This window comes from Artemia franciscana, chromosome 19 (assembly GCF_032884065.1).
Source record: "Artemia franciscana chromosome 19, ASM3288406v1, whole genome shotgun sequence".
Classification (NCBI taxonomy): Eukaryota; Metazoa; Arthropoda; class Branchiopoda; order Anostraca; family Artemiidae; genus Artemia; species Artemia franciscana.
The window spans coordinates 29,518,202-29,539,384 of record NC_088881.1 but is presented as its reverse complement, the minus strand read 5'-3'; the positions used below and the strand labels follow the sequence as shown (position 1 = coordinate 29,539,384).

The window sequence follows — 21,183 nt, the reverse complement described above, 5'->3', positions numbered from 1 at the left end:
AATGATGGTTTTCAATTCAATTCAATTTATTCAAATAAAACTAGAATATAACACCAATAATAATAAAGATCCTGGAAGCAAACTTGTTGAGGACCATAACCACAAAAAATTGAAAATGGAGAAGAGAGAAAAAAAGAAAAGAGAAAACATGGGTAACTAAAGCAAATTGAATAAGAATTTACAGAGTTATAACATCAAAATTTTAGTACCTCGACACTGGAGGGTATTATATTCCATTGAAGTATAGATTTATAAATGGGGGATCGCTGGGTGGAACTAGAGACACACTTGTGGACAATGAAGGAACGGTTGGATGAACGGAGACAGAGGCCTTCAGAATTATTAATATTGAAATAAGATGATAATTGAGGAGGCAGATTTTTATGGCAAGCGGAGTATGCAAGGTATAGATTTGATTTTTTGATGATTTGTTCAAAAGGGATAATACCAAAATTGGAGTATAAGTCCTGGTTGGGATATAGTCGGGGCAGCCAAAAAATTGCTTTGATGGTACGGTTTTGGGCAGACTTTATTTATTGGTAACTGAAGGGAAAGTGTTGCCCCAAACAGATCCACAGTATGAGATATATGGGTAAATAAAAGAGTAATAAAGGTTGACAAGGATATCGGGAGGAAAAATATAATTCGCACGATTAACCATACTTACCTGTTGCAAAATTATGGCTCTGATGTAGGACACGTGTGTTGCAAATGATAGGGAGGAGTCTATGTGGACACCAAGAAGCTTGGCAACTTGGACCTCTGGGAGGAGACTGGTAGAATATTTTAGGCCAAATACTTGCTTAGCTTCATTTTTTTGTAAGGGTTTCGAAATAATACAACCTGACTTTTCTTGATGTTAATGGTCATGTAGTTAACTAGACACCACTCCTGTACTATATTCAGAAGGGTTTGAGTAGAGGCGACGACGGATGGTAAATTAGGACCGGTGATGAAAAAGTTGCTATCGTCAGCAAAAAGTACTGAGTGCGCTGATGGACTCAGGTCCGTAACTAAATCATTAATATAAAGAAGGAAAAGTATTAGACCAAGAACAGAGTCTTGTGGGACGCCCCTTCGGACAGATAGGGGATGTGAATTTAACCCACCCAGACTCACACTCTGTACTCTACCAGAGAGATAAGAGCCAAACCATGAGAATGGAACTCCACGAATCCCTAAATTGTTGAGTTTACTTAATAGAAAACTATGATCAACCATATCAAAGGCCTTAGAAAAGTCCAGAAACAAGCCCAAAACAGTATTTTTAAGGGCAAGTTGGGAACGTATAAACTGTGTGGCGTCTATTAGTGCATGAGCAGTTGAAAATTTGGAACGGAAGCCATATTGATGAGGAGAAATTAACGAATCTGAAGAATGAATCCCAAATAAAAAGGGAGAAAGACGTCGGAATATAATTCTCTCGAACACTTTAGATATAACTGGGAGAAGTGAGATTGGACGATAATTGCTTATCTCAGACGGATCGCCTTTTTTATGAATCGGGAAAACAATTGCTGATTTAAATATTTCTGGGAAGACTCCATTGGTCATAGACAGGTTTGCTATTTGCACAATGGGTTCACGAACATAGGAAGATACGGTCCTAAGAAGCTTATTACTTGTGCCAAATAAGTCAGGTGTACTACTATTAGAGTGACATTTGATAGCTTGAAGCACCTCTTTACGATCAGTCGGAGAGAAAAACATGGATCCAGGATTCTTGCTAGGTTGTACTGACTGGGAGAAGGAACAGGAGTAAGCATTTAGAATATTAGTGAAATGAAATAACTATTAAAAGCATCCGGTACTGAACTTGGGTCAATTAATCTGCCATTGATGTCCTTAAGGTTATGAGTTACAGATCTTGAATTTCTTTTTTTTTTGAAAGAATTTCATTTATTGTTGACCAAATTTTTTGCAAGTTCCCTTTGCAATGAGAGATTTTCGAATGATAATAATTTTTTTTTTGCTTACCGGACAAGTTTTGTATATAAATTTTTGTCTTTTTTATAATTAGTCAGGTCAATAACGCTACTGGTTTTGCAAGCTAACTTATATAGGTCATTTTTTCGGTATGAAGAGATTATCAGGCTATTAGACATCCAGGGGCGTATATGGGTAGTTTTTCGGTTTGATTTACGAACCGGAAAGGTTGAACTGATAAGATCACTCAGTCCCTGTGTAAAACCATTTGTGGCTGAATTAACATCCTGACAATCCAAAACCATGGACAAGTCAAAGGAATTCAAACTATCCGTGAACCTGTTCATATTCACAGTATTATATATTCTATTATACGTAGGCGTTTTAGTTCTAGAGGGCTGAGTAGTTGGTAGGGAGGGTACCAAGAGATAGATTGGAAAGTGATCTGACAGGTCAGAAAATATTATTTTGGAGGCAAGGTGGTTTCCCAGGGAAGTGGATACAAAAATATTGTCAATTACAGTAGCTATAGACCTCACAGGATCAACTCTAGTAGGAAAAGCGATTGTGGGAAGAAAACCACTTGAGGTGAATGTTTCAAAAAAGGTATCACAATCATTAGTATTGCTAACATTTAGTAAATTACAATTGAAGTCCCCAAAAAACTATTGCCTTCTTTTGTGGTAAATTAATAAAACTAGAAAAATCATCAAACAGGTCACAAAAGAAAGGGGTCGGAAATGAGGGGGGCTTATAAAATAATGAAAAACTAAAAGAATTCTCGTCAACACTTATGTCTACGATCATTGAATAAATGCCTCTATTATTTATAGGTTGCGAGAATAAGGATTCACAGTCTAATAGCCTGGTGAATTTCAGACTTTACCGGATGTAAAGAGAAATGCCGCCAGAGGACTTGGTTAATTTTCTTTCAATATGAATAGCTTGAAAACCACGGAGGGAAAATTCATTCTTATCATCAATTTCTGAAAGCCATGTTTCCGTTATTCCAATTACGTCGAAAGGGCAGTAACCATTAATTAAAACTAAGTCTTTAAAATTAGCCCACTAATCCCGTATATTTCTTATGTTAAAGCAAGTTACGTTAAGTTTGGTCTCTTCCATTAGCTTAGGTTTCACATTTTTCACAAAATCAAAAGTGTCGAGATATTCACAGTTAATTTGGTTTAAAGGGCTATCGGGGCTAGCTAAGGGGCTGGTGGGCCAATTATTTTAGTCATCGTAATAGTTAAAAAAAACATTATTACACAGTGATAAATTCGTGAGAAACGTAAAATCTTGTACGGTGCACATTTAAACATCCATTGTGGTCTGAGTTTCATCATCTCCTTGATTAGAATATTGGAGATCTTCTTCAGCAGACGAAATATCATTGGTGGTAATTTTGGACTGGGATGGAAAGTTTGCCGTTTTTTCTTAGATTTCTTGCCTTTGACTAGGGCAGTGGCATCGACTACCGTCTTGGGGGTTGTGGCAATTTCAGAGCCTGCATTGATTTGATTTGCAACTAGCTTTGATGTGGAATCTATGTCCTTTTTCATGGAGGATAATTGAGCCATAGCTGTTCCTAATATGTCATCACCTAGGAGTTTAGTGATAGCTTTCTTCTTGAGAGTATTTTTGGTTTTCTCAGCTTCATTACTAACCTCAATTAAGTGACTGACTGTGAGATAAGTGGCAAACCTTTGCCATTCTTGGATATTTTTAGATGAATCTTTTGGAGGGCAGGATGTTGAAGTAAACTTAGGTAAGGGATGGGGAGAATGACTAGAACCTTGAGTATGAACATTATTTTCCTCTTTTGGAAATGATACTGTCTTTGCATATGCTACAGCAACTGTTGCTTGGCTTTTACTGGGCCGATGGGGTGTGGGTTGCCAAGGGATTCTTGCAGCTACAACTGAGTAGGGTAGGTTCATTTTATCAGATGTTCTAAGGATTACAACTCGCTGTTGGTGAGCTGGGCAAGATTGTTTTTGGAGGGCTGTGTGTCCCTTACGGTTACAATTTCTGCAGAAAGGGTCTGACTCAGGGCATTCACTAATTGCGTGGCCTGTTTTCCCACTCTCAAGGCAAGACGGATGAGACTGTTTGCAGTGTTTTTTGCTTTGGCCGTAGGCCAGACAAGTGGAGCATTGTAGGGGCTTAAGCTTATAAATCTTGTAAAAAAGAGACGTACCGTACAAGAATATATCTCCACTTAGCTCAACTTTGCAGAAAATGAGGATTGAACGGCTAGGGTGAAGAAATTCTTCTTTGTTTAAACTTAGCCTTATAGCAGTTGAAGGATTGATGAGAAGACCTGAAGAATCTATTAGTTCAGTTTGTATTTCCTCCACTTTAACACTGGTATCAACACCATACAGCACATACTTGTGTAACTTTTCCACATCTTTTTTTGTGGCTAAAATTTTTGAGCCATCAAGAATTATTTCTTTGGATTTTGACAGGTCATGGTCTGCCGCCTAAGAAAACGTAAAGTAAATATCAATAGACTCGTCCTGCTTGAAAACAAGTTCAAAATTCACCTTGGTGATCAGAAAGACAGCTTTCCTAATTTGCATTATTCGATCTTTTGAAAAGGGTTGGCCATTGGTTTCCTTGATTGAGACAGTATAATAATTGGGGTGATCGTTAGCACTTGTTTCTGGGACACTTGAAGAGAGGGGTTGCACTATCGTTGGTGAACGAGTTTCATCCTTTTTCCTATTTTTGCCAGGCGTCTCACCTCTTTCACTAGAGTTAGTTTCGGCTAAGGCCTAAATTCCTGACAAGTAGCAAACAGTTTTGGATCGCGTAGTTGGGGGGAGGGGGGGGTTCTAGGAAGAATTTTATAGGTAGGTTGGAATGGCGACCGGCTAAGGGTTTCAGTGGAGTATCCTTTTCGGGTGGTAGCCTTAGGGGCTTTTTTCCCGTCATTTATTCCGACGAGATGCTGCAGATTCACAAACTGTTAATCAGTCTTAATCACAGTTTTTAATCAGCGATAACACCAATATATTCAATTATACACTAATAATAACTCACTTTGTATGAAGTGAGCAATCCCTCACAATTAAGTCCGCAAGTTAATTGCACAATCTAACACAATACAGTACAAAAAGTAATCCGATTAGGTTCATAAGCTAGTTCCTTTTAGTTCAGATACTAAACTCATACTTATTTGTTCCACGAAATAAGACATTTTCGACTTTTAATTGAACCATAATGACCTTTATCCTAGATTTCGTTGGTTTTTTTTTATATTTTTTTTTTATTCCCAGTCGGTAACACATCGCTGTCATCCCCCTAAGCTCTTTTTTGGTCTCTGCATTTTAAAATTCTCCCAATTTTTTTTGGAGCCACTGCATTCTAGATCTGCAAATTTTGTCTCTTTTTTACATTTTGGTTTTCTGTTTCACTTTTCACAACTTTTTCAATCACGAAAAAAATAAATCATCATAAGAATAGATTTAGATACGGAGTCAAAAGTTTCAGGACATGTTGAGGGGGTTGTTGAATTAACCCAAAAGTACGATGAGCATAATGCTACTGCTGTTATTGCTGTTACTGCATAACAACTACTAAAACTGTTGCTACTCTTATTACTATTGCCATTGCTACTGCTACTACAGCTACTACTTCTTATAATATTACTATGACTATTGCTCCTACTATTACAACTACTGCTATTACTACTATTACTTCTACTGCTAATATTACTACTAATACTACTACTACTGCCACTACTACTATTATTACTGTAACTACTACTACTACTACTACTACTCCTATTACTGCTGCTTCTATTACTTCTTACTACTACTGCTACTAATAGTAATACTACTAGTACTACTACTACTCCTACTTCTGCTAAAGTTACTCCTACTGCTACAACTATTACTATTACTAATTATACTACAACTAGTACTACAACTGCAACTACTACTACTACTACTACTGCAACTGTTACTAGAAAGTCGCCACTGCTGCTACTATTAAGGCTAAATTTGTAAGGATGAAATTTCCACCTTATTGTGAGGGAGATATTAAACTAAATAGAAATGTACTAAGTGAGTGCAAAGTTTTGAAAAGGATTTTAGCAATATATCAGGAACGGCCAAGGGTATTAAGTTGAATCTTTCAGGGTTTCTCGAGGAAGATATGAAAATAACCAAGAGACACTATGTGCATGCTAATATCGCTACTACTACTGCTACTATCACTAGGGTTACCAATGCTGCTACTGCTACAACTACTACTACTACAGTTACTGCTGCTACTACTAGTACTACCGATACAACTATCAAAATTGCTATTACTGCTATTCCTACCACTACCACTACTACTACTACTACTAATACCTCTGCTACTGCTACTACTACTACTATTACTACTTCTACTACTACTTCGAAAAATTCTGAAACAAAACATACTGCGTGTATGAATGTAGTCAAAAGGGCGAATCAGCAGTATTTCAGGAATGGCTTAGGGAATTTTGTTGCACCTTTCGGAGAATGTTGACTAGGATTGTGAACTAACCAAAACACACTGGATGTATACAACTAGTGCTGAAACTACCCTAGTTCTGCTGCTATTACTATTACTGGTACTACCGCACTACTTAGACTACTACTGCTACTAATACTATGACTAATACCACTACTAATAAAAGTGCTGCAACCACAACTATATGCAACTAGTGGCAACTGAAACTGTGACAACCGGCAACTGTGATTGCGAATACTTGAAACTTTGACTACCACAACATATGAATGTGTTTAGCTTGACTACTTGCAATAACAGCCACCGGCATCTGCAGCCGCGGCTACCAGGGACTTTGACTATGACTTTTTGCTGCTCCAGCTACTTTTGATTGCCACAGTAAATACTTGTGACTGTAATAACTTAAATCTGCTACTACTTTAGAATGTCAATTTTGATGGCTAGGGATGTGCCTGCTTGCAACTGCGACTACTTGTGACTTTGACTTTGACTACTGGTGGCTGCGATTGTAGCTACTTCACGCTGCTTGCCACAGCAACTACTTGTAACTGTGACAACTATCATTACTAATGTGGTTGCGACTGCCTTTATTACTACTGCGATCGTGACTTCTACTACTAAAATGCTACAGCATTCATTTAGTCTTCAGAGTAGTAACACCTTTTTGGGATTAAATTGAACTTGAAACTCCGCTCAAACCTTAATCAATTCAGTGATTTGTGTTAATTCAGTGACAATTCCTTGGTGTCAAAAACTTTGATACAGATTAAAAGATTTACAATCTACTGACCTTGACTTGGGTATTTTATTTCATTCTAAACAAACATCTATTACATTTAAGCTGGATTCAACCATATTTTGGATAATTCCGAATACTATTGACGCAAAATGTCATCTGAGAAAAGTTAGAGTGGTTTTTATTACTGCTCCGTTTTGAACTTTGAAAAAAACTATTGTTTAAGAATTGCTTTCTTACTCAAGCTATGCCTCGGTGCCAGTGATCGAATGCTAAGACAAGCCCAGTTTTAGTATTATGGCTGCGCTTGCTTGCTGTCTTTGCCTAGACCAGTTGAAGTTGCTTAGTAACTCTATCGTTCCTGACACTGCTCTGAGATGCCCCAATGACTCTTATGCAACTAGACCTACCCCGGAAAAACAATTATTTGCCGTTGTCTTTAGAAACCCACCACCCAGACCCACTGATTCACTCTCACGTAAGGAAAAGCTCGACTCGCCAGCTGCCCCTGAGGGTATTGTCTCGGCAAGACATAACCCTAATGGAAAGCACTGGTTCGTGATCACTCGTGATAAAAGCTCTGCAATTTCTCTGGCATTATCAGCCATGTCGAACTTGCTAAATACTAGTGCTAAAGTCATATATCGAAAATCGATTGGTAGCCTATAGTAGGAAATGTCCCAAGTGGCACTATTTCTGTTGATCTTGATGCACAAATCCCACAACCTTTCAAGGCTACTAAAATCAGAGTTTCAAATTTTGTCTTGGATACGAATTTTTTTGGTCGCTGTTTACAAAGAAATACCCAGGCGCTGTTAACGATGCGAAAACACCAGGCACATTGCAGCCGATTGCCCGCTTGGCTCCTCTACAATAAAGTGCTCTAGATGTGCGGTCCCCCATGATAATATTAAAGATATACTTTGCAATGCTTCAACCAAGTGTGCTAACTGCGGAAAGATCATGCGTAAAACAGTTTGATAAGCGATGTGCTAATAAAGCCATGTCAAAAGTTACAAAATGACTATGTTAGCTTTTCATGTCTGAAAATAAATGGTACAAAGGAAAAAGATCTTTTGCTAAATGATTAACTTGCTAGTGACATTATTTTTCTGCAAGAGCATCTACCTACAAATTTTTTTTATCTCAAGAGATCTCCATCTCACCATTTATCACCCGTGAGGCAAGGAAAACGAAAGGCCAGCCTTTAAGAGGCTTTTTAGCTTTTTTCCACAGTGCATTTAAACCTTGTGTGATTCATTCTGATGATAACATCCTGGTTATCCAAAGCAATAATATTGCCTATGTGGAAGTTGATCTTCCCTGTAATCACCACAATATTACTTCTCTATCTGCATTTGCCAAGTGCTGCTCCTGTCTTAAGTCACTCTTAGAAAGTCTGTTCTCCTTGAACCTGAGTTGGCTTCTAGTCGATGACTTGAAGTGTGATTTGTATCAGGATTCAGACAGATCAACCCTTTTTTTAAAAATTGCTTTCCAATGGCTATCGTTTTGCAGTGAAAAACCAGGCCTTCACGTATATTCACAATAAAAATGGATTCAAATCTAACCTGGATCCCGTGATCTCATCCAGTGCTTCCTTGATCAGTTCTGTTGTTGGTGTTGATGATATTGACAATAATCATCTGATTCTAAAGTGCTTATTGGTATGCCCAATGTTTGGTGAATCCCATCCTTCAAAATCTAAGTGGTTCAATAATTATAATTGGAAGCGTGCCATTGGCACTCTGTTCATTGCGACTTTAACTGCAACGCTATCTGCCATTAAAGTGCCATATCATTTACTGCAGATCTCTGTCCTTGCGAATTCTGCTCGATTCGATCTCAACCCCTACTGTTAGCAGATTGTTGCCTACCTTGAAGCTGCCGCAGATACTGCAGTTCTAATGGAGCAGACTCGATCTGGCACAAGGAAACCTCTTTGGAACATCGATCCTGAAGTGAATATTGCGACAAATCCGAAGCGAAATTCTGGCCACACATGTGGATTGCATGATTGTCTTGCTTCTGGTACAGTCTTTGCAATCAAACAGAAATCTAAGCGTGATTATAAATTAATTTGCGCCATGCTGGTTTAAAAGCATGGGACAGTCCTAGGGATAAAGCTTTATGGAGGAAAATAATTAATAGTGTAAAGTGTTCTTCTGATGTTGCTTGTAATTTGAGTTTACATAATTTTTCTAGTCATTATTTCTTTTTGTTTAGTGCTATGAATAGTATATTACAGGCGGTTTTTTGGAGAAATTAAGACTGTTTCTACCTTATCGTATTCGAAAATCTGAAAATTCGCCTGTGTCTTTAGATGATTAAATAAAAGAAAAACAATTTTTTTAACTGGAAGTGAGGAGCGACATTAAAACTGAAAACGAACAAAAATTACTCCGTATAGGATTTTTCTTCTCAAAGCCCTGCTCTTTACGCTAAAGTTTGACTCTTTCTCTTAACTATACTTTTTAAAACAGTAAAAAACTGCAGCACTAATCACTAACTAAAAAACTACTAGCTAAAATATCTATTTAGGAAAAGGGATCTCTCCACAATTTGAGTAGTATATTTTAAATATTACCAGTTTTTGCTTTATTTACCAAGGTGGTATTGTAATAGGGATATAGTTGAACAATTTGAGCTTTCAGATGTGCCTTCACAAATTAAGGATCTTAATAAAATTGTGTTTCAAAGGATGTTGACTAGATTGCGTGATTATGACCCTTTTTTTTTGTTTTTTTCTCCCTGAGGTAAGAGGAGTATTAAGTTTTTGGTTGTTTTGTTAATTTCGTTTTCTTTTTCTTTTCTCCATAGTGTTATCTTTACGGGTTCAAAATAAGTGATGGTGATGTTGAAAATATTATTAATTATCAATATAACTTTACTTCATCTTTTCTACTGAACTACTAGTCTATTTTATCAGGCTGTTTTCTTTGTTACATTAGCTTTGTTGTGCTTGCTATTGTTGAGTTTCGTCCACTTTTTGTTTTTGCTTGTTATTTAATTTTTTCTCTGTACTCCACTGTTTTCACTTTTGTATGTTTGTGGTTTATAAATTTAATAATAATAATAACAAAACAATAAAAATAATTAAGTGGTACTGCTGTTGCTAAAGCAACTACTACTACTGCTACAACCATTGAACAAATACAAAGAGCCCAAATAAAATCTGGTTTTCAAAATGGCATATAGATATAATGCTTCAGTAACAGAATTGAATATTAAGCTAAAGCTTTCAGGGAAAGTTAAGGAGGATTTAAAACTAAATTAAATGACATTATGCGAAAGATATATTCTCAAAATGGCGCATGCGTATTATTATAGTAACAGCTAAAGAAGTAACTTTCAGCGCATGTTTAGGGGATTTTCAACAACGTTAAAACATACTGGGTGCATCGAATATTGTCGAAGGCCACATTTATTATATCTAAGGAGACGCTAGGTTTATTAACCTGATACTTCCAAAATGTGACTATTACTGAGGGGGAGGTTTCACTCAAAAGTAGAAGATAAAAGATTAAAGGGCGTACCTACAATACCTTGACCATTTCTAAGGGCATTAAGTTAAAAATTTTAAGATCTGTTGAAAGGGGTCATGCACAAAGCCTAAATATGCTCTGTGAATTCAAATAGCTAAAAAGACGCACTTACAGTATCTCAGGCATAGCTGGATATTAAGTTAGGAGTTTTAAGGCATATTGGGGAGATACTGCACTTGCAAATGTGAAAAAAATGCATCTAGGGCCTTCAAAAAGGTTTATATGCTGTGCCTGGAAACAAAAGGACAATATATTGAAAATTGTAGAGAATAGTGAGGAGGATATTCGATTATCTTTTATCAATACTCGATATTGTAACATAAGAATATTCAAAATGTTTTTTATTCGAATGAAATTCTACATACCCATCCATCCAGAGTTCTATAGTACAACTACTTCCAAAATTGGTTTTAAAATGTTGTCCAATGTATAAGTAGTAGGCCAAAATCATGACTTTTAAGGATAAAAACTGAATAAATTTGTAAAATTTTTTTGTCAATTTATAAATAAAAACACTGTCAATGAAAAACAAACAAAAATTAATTTAAAATTTTTCCTGAAAAGTTTTTTTTTAAAGAAAATAAAGTCTCATTAAATCTAAGATAAGCGGAAATAAATGCTCCTCCCTGCAAACGTGCATGGTTTGAATTATTTCTTTTGGATCTCAATTTTTCAATTTGATCGTGAGCAAGTCAAGACAAAACTTTTTGTAAAACATGCATCGAAAAGCAGATGAATTTCTCGACAACGAGAAAAAAGTAAGATATTATTCTGACTTGAATACAATTTCCCTTCCCCAATAAAAAATCAAAATAGCATCTCTGATGCTGCCTCAAGAATTTTTTGTGCGTATAGTGGCCACATCAAAATAGATGCAATGCATTTTGTTGGATATACAGCGTAATTAATAATAAAAAAAATAAAAATAAAAAGCCATGTTAAAACTTAGAACAAACAGGAATTAGAACACACAGGAGCGAAATAGAGAGAAAGAGATTGTCAAATTGTCAAACTGTCAAATTTGGTTTTAAAATGTTGTCCAATGTGTAAGTAGTAGGCCAAAATCATAACTTTTAAGGATAAAACTGAATAAATTTGTAAAAATCTTTTGTCAATTTATAAATAAAAACACAGTCAATGAAAAACAAACAAAAATTAATTTAAAATATTTTTCTGCAAAAATCTTTTTTTAAAGAAAATAGAGTCTCACTAAATCTAAGATAAGCGGAAATAAATTCAAAGAGTGGATAAAATCAAACGTAAAAATTGGATTACTATTTGCCATTATTTCTGTTTGCCTTTCGTTAAATTTGCCTCTTTGTTTATCTTTGAATAACTTCTTTTGTGGGAGTTTTTATTTCAAATAATTCTTGGTAAAGATTTCGGATTTTGTGAAGATGTAAAAAGTAGAATCACCAAGGCACAGGGTACTTCTTCTCAACTGACAAAAAAAAGAACGATGAAGGCATTCTAAAAGCCATCCCTAAGGATTTATCATTTTTTTTTTCAATTTTTCCTAAAACAGATCACTAAATTAGCACATAAATCACTAGGTTATTGAACAAAATCACTAAATGAACCAACGAAGCATTAAAATCTAATGATTTTTTTTTAACAGATGGCAACGCTAGATGAGGATGATCAATCCAACTTGTGTGTTCAGGCACCGGGTTTGAAGCTTGTTTAGAGCGAGTTCGATAAAAATCGTTTTTACGGCAGTCAAAACGATAATCTGCAAAATTTGTTTCGAGCTCAGTATTGTAATTTTGAAGCATGGATGTGCTGTAAAGCCGAAGAAAATTGGTAGATATTCTATAGAGGAATTAACAAATTCCTTTGCCATCTACCTGGGACCAGAAAAGTTCTAACTCCAAAATTGGAAATAAAAGAGGCCATGATAAAGGATTCGAAGGAAATTGGAACGTCGAGGGAGATTGTTAGGAAGAGAGATTTTAATCTCTCTATGACATAGGTAATGTCATAGTGACTTATAAATAGTGACTATAGTAGTCACTACTTCCCCGAGATGGATAACAATATTACTTTTTTCCTCCGTTTGGTTTGAAACTCTCAAGATAAGCATATTGTATCAAGAAAATAATAATAAGAAAAGGAAACTTTGGGAGAAAATTTAGTCGAAGCGATTCTTAGCTGGAAAAATCCAATTGTGTGCCTTAAACCACTTGAAAATTTCATGGAATGCAGAGAAGGATGGTGAAATCTCGATTCAAACTTAAATTATAAAATCAATTCTGGTATTATAAATTCATTTTACTTCGTTGATTCATAAGAGAACTTCATTTTTATAAGTATCCCTATTAAGGATTCATTAATTTTTTTTTTTTTTTAATAAAACAGTAGATTAATATCAGTGGTTATTCAAAGGAGTCTGCCATTTGTTTTGTTCTGAATTGGTTGGAATTCTTACTTGTATTTTTTTGAGCTATCAAGGAAACAATAAAGTGCTTTGATGACCCAGGCTAAGACATAGTTTTTTTTTTAATATTTAGAGAATAGTAAGCTAAGGATTAGCTTTAGAATCTGTTTTTGGCTGGTTGATAGCTGAAATTCATCATAGGGTAAAGCTTAAGCTCTGAATCTACTCATAAAAGGATCATACACCCAATTCAATCGCTTGCCAAAGTAACTGAAATCAACTCCTTTAGATTCAAACTAGAATTGTTTAACCCTCTCCCCTTCGAAATTTAGTTGAATTTTTTCCAATGGACTCCAGGCGTCCTTAGGATCCTGAAAATGAAAATCAAACAAACATTTCGACAAGGACCTCTACCAAGTCGTCCTCGGTGCTCAAGAAAAAAAAAGAAAAAAAATCTAACCTTTCGAAGTGAATTTGGCAAGAGGAGAAAAGTTTTTTTGTGAGTATCTTTTCTTTTCTGGCGCAATTCACTTCGAAAGGTTTGATTTTGCCGTTTTTTCCTTTGAGCACGGAGGACGACTTGGCGGAAGTATCTTAGACCGTATTAACTTGTTAGGAATTCACCAAACATTTTTAAAAGTTTTGTTTGTAGAATTATGAGTTTATTCATCCAGTTTTGAAATTCGATTTTTAAACACCGCAATGACAATACATATTGATAACGGTTTTTGGCACACGGAACGCTTAAATCATTTCTTTATTTATTTCTTTTGTTAATTACTGTAAATTTGTTAATCACTTTTTGTTAATTAAGTCACTGAGTAATCACAGGAACGAACACAAGATCAACAATACGAACAAAAATAGCAGTATATATGAAGTATCTCAGGACAGAAGGATTACAGGAATAAACATAGGGTTTAAAGCACAAACAAGAGCAGGAAAAAATACAAGAACGTATGACACAAGAAAAAGCAGAAGAACAAATGAACAGAATATCAAAGCAGAAGAACAGAAACAAATATCGTTAAATTGTTGATTAACTGGAGTGAGGCTTTTTTGTTGATTTATGATATTGAGTTTACATAATTTACCTGATCTTGCAAGCAGAGCTAAACTGTTAGAGGAAAATCCTTTTGATATACTGGAATGCATGAGGGATGTGAAGGATGATGAAGCAGTAATTTTGGAAGATAGCCCGAAAAACAATTATTCATTTATGGGTGATTCTATCCCCACATGTAGTAATGTACGTTTTTCTAGTTTTTACTGCAGAGGTTTACTTAATAGCATTCAGTTCATAAATGACATAAATAATAAAAATAAAATTGAAGCTTTAGCGGTAAACGAAACTTTCTTAAATTATAGGAATATTAATGATGTAAAGTTTTTTTTATTGTGATTTTGTTGATGAGAGTAGAAAACACCATGAGCATTGTGGATTAGGATTTATAAGAAGAAAAGAGTTAAAATCGAAAATAAGACGAGACCAAATGATTTTGAATGTAGAATTGATTGTCGAAACGTGTATCTTGGAATGTGAAGTTAATAAAAATCAACAATTATGATATCTTTAAATCGCCCACCTTCCGGAAGCATAGGTCAGTTTTTGATGCAATTTGAAATTCTATTAAATAGAATGAATAGGCACACATGAATAAGCAAATATTTATTTTTGGTGATTTCAACCTAGACCTAATGAAAATTCAAGCAAAGCAAAATGATTGGAAGATAAAAGAATTTTTAGAACTAATGCTTTGTCAAGGACTGCTCCCACCATGTCTGATTCCGACTCGAATAGATGATAATGGGGCAACATTAATTGATAATATTTTTTCTAATAGTATTTGTTTTTCAACTTTTGTCATATTAAATGATATTTCAGATCACGGTGTGATAATTTATGAATTTAATTTGGCATGATCTAAAAAAAAAAAAACTTAATAAAAAAACAGGTCGTACAATAAATGATGAATCAATTGCGCGTTTAATTATAAAGCTAGGAGATATAGATTGGAAGGAAGTAATCAGTTCTGAGGATGCAAACAAGGCATTGGAAATGTTTTATAAATCATTTAATGATGTTTATAATGATTTATGTCCGAAAGTTAAAAGGAAAACACCCAAGTCAATGCCACAAAAACCATGGATATCCCCGAGACTGTTAAAATGTATTAATGAAAAAAAGACTATACAAAATTAAATAGAACTATCCGTCTGATAAAAACATCCAGAAATTCAAATTGTACAAAAATACTCTGACTAGAACTTTGAGAGAAAGTGAAAGAAATTATTATGAGAAGGAAATATCTTCAGCTGCGTCCCAACAGAAAATGTGGGAAATCTTGCGTGATAAATTAAATAAAAATAAACCAGGAGCAATACCGACTTTTCTTAATAACGGAAATGACGCTAATGAATCAACTGAAAAAAAGGATATCGCAGAATTATTTGCTAAGCATTTCAGTAAAATTGGTGAAGAATTGGTTAGAGATCTTTTGGATGAGTCATCAGATTATACACGGTTTTGGCCCCAAAACGAAGATAATTCATTGTATATGCTACCAGTATCATTTGATGAATACCAAAAAGCTATTAGTGATTTAAAGAAAGGATATTCGGCTTCAGTAGATGATATATAGACAAATCTTTTAAAGAAAATATCAGGAGTAATATATGAACCTCTTGCACATGTCATAAATAAGAGCATAAAAAATGGAGTCTTCCCTGATCTTCTGAAAAAGGCTAAAATACTCCCCGTATTTAAAAAAGGTGAGGCTCAAGATCCAATAATGACCGTCCTATTGAACGCCTTTCCCCACTGGCTAAAGTTTTTGAAAAAATAATGAAGTATAGCCTTACATCATTTCTGGAAAAGATAAATTTTTGTTCGAAGCTCCAGTTTGGTTTTTTTAAAGAGAGATCGACAGATGATGCCGTCACCACAACACGTATTTTCATTAATGATGCTTTAGATGATGATTGCTTAGTAGCTACAATGTTTTTCGATATCAAGAAAGCTTTTGACACTTTAAATCATGAAATTTTATTTAAAAAACTTGAAAATACGGGAATAAGAGGAGTACCTTTAAAATTAATCAAATCATATTTGCACAATCGAAGGTTTATGGTAGATATTGATGGTGAATATTCGTCTGAGACATCGAATAATAATATCGGTGTACCGCAAGGTTCAATTTTAGGGCCACTATTATTTTAATATATATAAATGATCTCCCTAGATCTACTACTGAAAATGCATTAACAATTATGTTTTCGGATGATACTGCAGCAAGTTTAAAAGCACCAACATTAGATGCACTGAAAGAAAAACTGATTGAAGTTGCAAAATCCATCACAAAGTGATTCCAAATTTACAAACTTGTCCCTAATTTTGTTAAAACAGAATTTATTATTTATGGAAGATCAAATCAAAAGTTGAAAAATATTTCTCTGAATAAAATTACCATTGATACTATTCATGAAATCAAAAGAGTATACACAGCAAAATATTTAGGTATCGTTTTTGACCCTACCATGAATTTTAAAACAAATATTTCGTTGTTGAGACTAAAATTATCAAGAAATATAGGTTTGCTCCACCAACTAAAATTTTTATTCTCATATAAGGTTCTAAGAATCCTATATTTTTGCCTAATTGATGCACACATCCAGTATTGCTCAGCTATATTTTTGCTGACCTTTAAATCACATATTAAACCACTATAAACCCTGTAAAACAAAGCTATTCGAATTCTAGATAAGTTTTGACAACACCCGAGGAGTACAGATATCCACTTTGAAACACGTACTCTTAGCTCTTTCTAGACATAATGACTCTTACACAGAAATCTCATCTGCTACTATCTTGTTAGTTTTTTTAAGATTCAGCATGTACATAATTTCTTTTTTGACCAGAATTTACTGTCCAAACATCAAAATTCACTGATAACTACATGTGTTAACCCGTACAAACTACCTCCGGTGAAAAATGAAAGATCCCGCTTCAAACTCTGGTATATGATCCCATCAATAGCCAACAAATATTCATTAAATAAATTTGTTGAGTTACCAAAAGGATCTTTCAAGAAACGATTAAAAAGTAATATAATGGAATCTGCTTGCAAGAACGGTTGGTAAGACATTTTTATTTTATATTCTATTTTGGCCTCACTCCACATACTCCACCTTAAATACTCTCATTTAAGATAGTGTTTTTTTTAATTTGTTGATGAAATAGTGGTTCATTTTTTGTTTGTTCTGTATCAATGAGGATTGTTAAATTTTGTTTATATGTCTTGCCCAGTAGTCGAGCTTGTCTCTCCATTTGGGCAAGTTGAAGATTTTGATGAATATGAATTTTTGAATAAATGAATCTGAATCTGAAAGGAATCTAAGAAGATGCGTAGAACATTAATTTCAATTAAATTTGGTTCTGAAAAACCAACACAATAGTAAGTTTGGACATTTTAAAGCTGACGCTTTTTTTCTTTTTTGCCAAAAATATTAAACATATATATTAGACACTTTGGTACTTGTGTATTATTCAGAACACACTCAATAAGCGAAGTTAGGTTCTTTGGTAAAACAAATTACGATGAAGGTACATTTTATGAAAAAATCCGGTTTCATAGGCACAAAGAAAAAACTCAAAGACAAAAGGTTAGGTTAGGTAAGGTTAGAATTCTAAGTTGTAATTTTACAATTTTTCTAATAAAGTATTATATTTTCATCATATTTTGTTTTTATTTCATTAGTTTTGTCAGAAGTGGGCTATATATTTGCACAATACGGGGGGATGGGGTGCATTATATCAAATACCTAACTTAAACTAACCGCCTTTATATATAAAAATATTTAATTAAAATGTACCTGCATCGTAGTAACTATTACTCGAAAACCTATAACTTAGGTTAAACTATTCAAGTGTTTAAAATAAGTTTTAAATTTTGACTGTGTTACAGTTAATTCAAGCCACAATTTTTTTTCTTTTTTTTTAAATTGTTTCATTATAGACCATTTGTACCTCAGAGGTTCTTTGTATTACGGTACTTAAGTGCGCTAGAAGCAGGTACTTAGAAATCAAACCCCTTTTAATGGAGTTTTAGAAATATCAGAGAACAATATAAAACAGAAGAAAAAAGGTGGAAAACAAAAAGCATCTCAGGAAAGGCTTAGGGTAGTATGCTAGAAATTTCGGGACATGTTGAGAGCGATAATGAACTAGCCAAAAGACACTATGTTAAGAAGTAAAAACCAAATCATAAGTTAAATTAAAAAATAAACTTCCGCAAATAGGAGTAAGGCTCATTCCCTCTGTGTATTGTAAAGACTAGAACGTTATATAGGCTTTACTGTAAACAAAATACATTTTAAGAATGCTTCCCTTTTATAAAGTTAATAAATGCTAGATTTTTCGATACTGGCGCTCTTGATAAACAGGATTTCAAAAGGTAGATCACCGATCTTGCTATGATACGAAAAATAACTACCAAGAATTTCAAAGAATTTTTAGCAAGTTAAACTGGATTTCAGGGAAGTACCGATAGCGCAAGTGTTACGGTACTCATGTCTTATGTTAGCTTTAGTGCTTTATTTGTTGATTAGTCTATCTTTATTTTTTCCTACCCTGAGGCGAAGTTAAAATTTCTTTAAGAGATATGGAAATTTCTCATTAAGAGGGGCAAGGGGGGGGGGCTATTGACATGCTGGGTAAAAATTTACAGGATTGGGGTATATTCTATTTTAGAAAATCTTTGGGGTAGATGAATGAAACTTATTCAAAGGCACCCAGGGCCAAATAATGCATTGGAATGATATTTTGAAGCATCATCCATGCATTCAAGGTCTTGAAAATCAATATTTGCCTAATTTTGATTTAATGGTAAATCTAGATGTGTAAAATTTGCTGTGATTAAGTTGCAGAACAAAAATAACAAATTGGAGAGAATTTGCTCCATTTTTGAAAAAATAAAGAAACCCCTAAAAAGATGGGTGATCACGGTTCAAGGTGTTTATCCCCCCCAGAAAATATACCTCTGTAATACACCCCATGACAAATATTCCCTGAGGATAATCCTCCCCCTAGGAAAATACCCCCCCGTGGAAAATAAGGCTTTCCAAATTTGTGAATTTTGTTTGATTTTTGTTTCTTTTTGTTTTCCGTAGGGGGAAAGAATTTTGTCTGCTAATTCCTCAAGAACGATTCCTGTAACACAATAACCGTTTAATTAGAATAATAGACTTTGTTTTAAAATTAAAAAACAAACTTTAGCCTAAATTGCGAGATCTTGAGGAAATATTATGCGCCACTCACTCAAGTTTACGATATGCAAAACTCAAGAACAAACCGGTTTCTTCGTTAGTTGCTTTGTTACTTTAGAAACAATCCCTGTTATTTCCCTTACCAATATTGTGTCTAACACAATATTCTTCGGTACCATTTCATGGTCATGACTAAATAATTCCTAAATATATTTAGCTGAAAATAACTTTATACCATTCTTTTGGCTCGTGAACAAAAATTAAAGATAATATTTATATGAAATTATTAATATAAAATTACATTGATAAAATAAAAAAATATTAATTATATTAAAATGTATTTAAAATATTTAATGTATCCAAAAAATATTTCCACTTAAGTGCCTAACCACGATATTCTTTGATATCATTTAATAACCATGATTAAATACTTCCTAAGTATATTTAGCAAAAAAAAAAACATTATACCAATCTTTGGCTAGAGAATAAAAATTATTCGAAAGCATCATTTTGATCTATAATTAATTGGAAAAATAATTAGCGTGGGAAGGTGCCTAGGTACCCCCTAGTTTTTTCGGTCACTTAAAAAGGGCACTAGAACTTTTCTTTTTCGCTAGAATAAGCCCTCTCGCAATATTCCACGACCACTGGGTCGATACGATCATCCCTGGGAAAAAAACAACAAATAAACACCCATCCGTGATCTGCCTTCTGGCAAAAAATACAAAGTTTAACATTTTTGTAGATAAGAGCTTGAAACTTCTACATTATGGTTCTCTGATACGTTGAATCTGATGATGTGATTTTCGTTAAGATCCTATGACTTTTAAGGGGTGTTTCCGTCTATTTTCTAAAATCAGGCAAATTTTCTCAGGCTCGTAACTATTGATGGGTAAAACTAAACTTGATGAAACTCATATATTTAAAATCAGAGTTAAAATGCAATTCTTTTGATGTAGCTATTGGTATCAAAATTCTGTTTTTGAGTGTTTTGGTCACTATTGAGCCGGGTTCTTTACCTCGAACTGTTTGATAGCAAATAATGTTGTCCTCTGGATTTATCACTATGAAAGACAACAATCTCGATTTTGAATACGTTTAACTTATAATTCTTTGTCTCTAAATAAGCTTTGGCTAAATCCAGGGGGGTTTGTACCTCCTTGGCTGACGTACAAACCAAAGCCGTTGGCTGACGTATAAACCAAAGAAAAGAAAATAGAGTATTCGTAAGTGAGACCTTCGGGGCCCAAGTCTGTTTAAGGTATCCTTCCAAATTATTAATGTATAAAGTGAAGAGCTTCTGTGACAGTGTACATCTTTGAAGGACTTATTTGAAGGTTCTGAATGGCCTAGATACTCCATGTTATTACTCTATGATACACTATTATGCATAAAAATAGATCAAAACCAGCTGCTTCGAATTATTTCAGTCATATATATATATATATATATATATATATATATATATATATATATATATATATATATATATATATATATATATATATATGTATATATATATATATATATATATATATATATATATATATATATATATATATATATATTCCCTTGATTTTAGCTTTAAGCTAATAGCTTTTGGAATAGCTTGCCCATGAAGTCTATTTGACTGTCATTGATGACAATGACAATGACAGTGACAGCTATTTTACTGAAATAATTTTAAGCAACTGGTTTTTACCTATTTTTATGAATAATAGTTTTCAAATCTTTTTTTTTCAGGTTTAGGTAAGCTGGTTTCATAGCAAAAATTTTTTCAAAAAGACACGGTATAAAACGTACGTGTTTTGAGTGCTAATTCCAGTCGA

At 34.1% G+C, this 21,183-nt stretch overlaps 1 protein-coding gene across 1 annotated transcript in view; it reads left to right on the top strand.

Moving 5' to 3' along the window:
* Positions 1–21,183, top strand: part of LOC136039533 (WD repeat domain phosphoinositide-interacting protein 3-like) — a 475,762-nt gene that overhangs the window by 320,058 nt on the left and 134,521 nt on the right. The window lies entirely within an intron of this gene.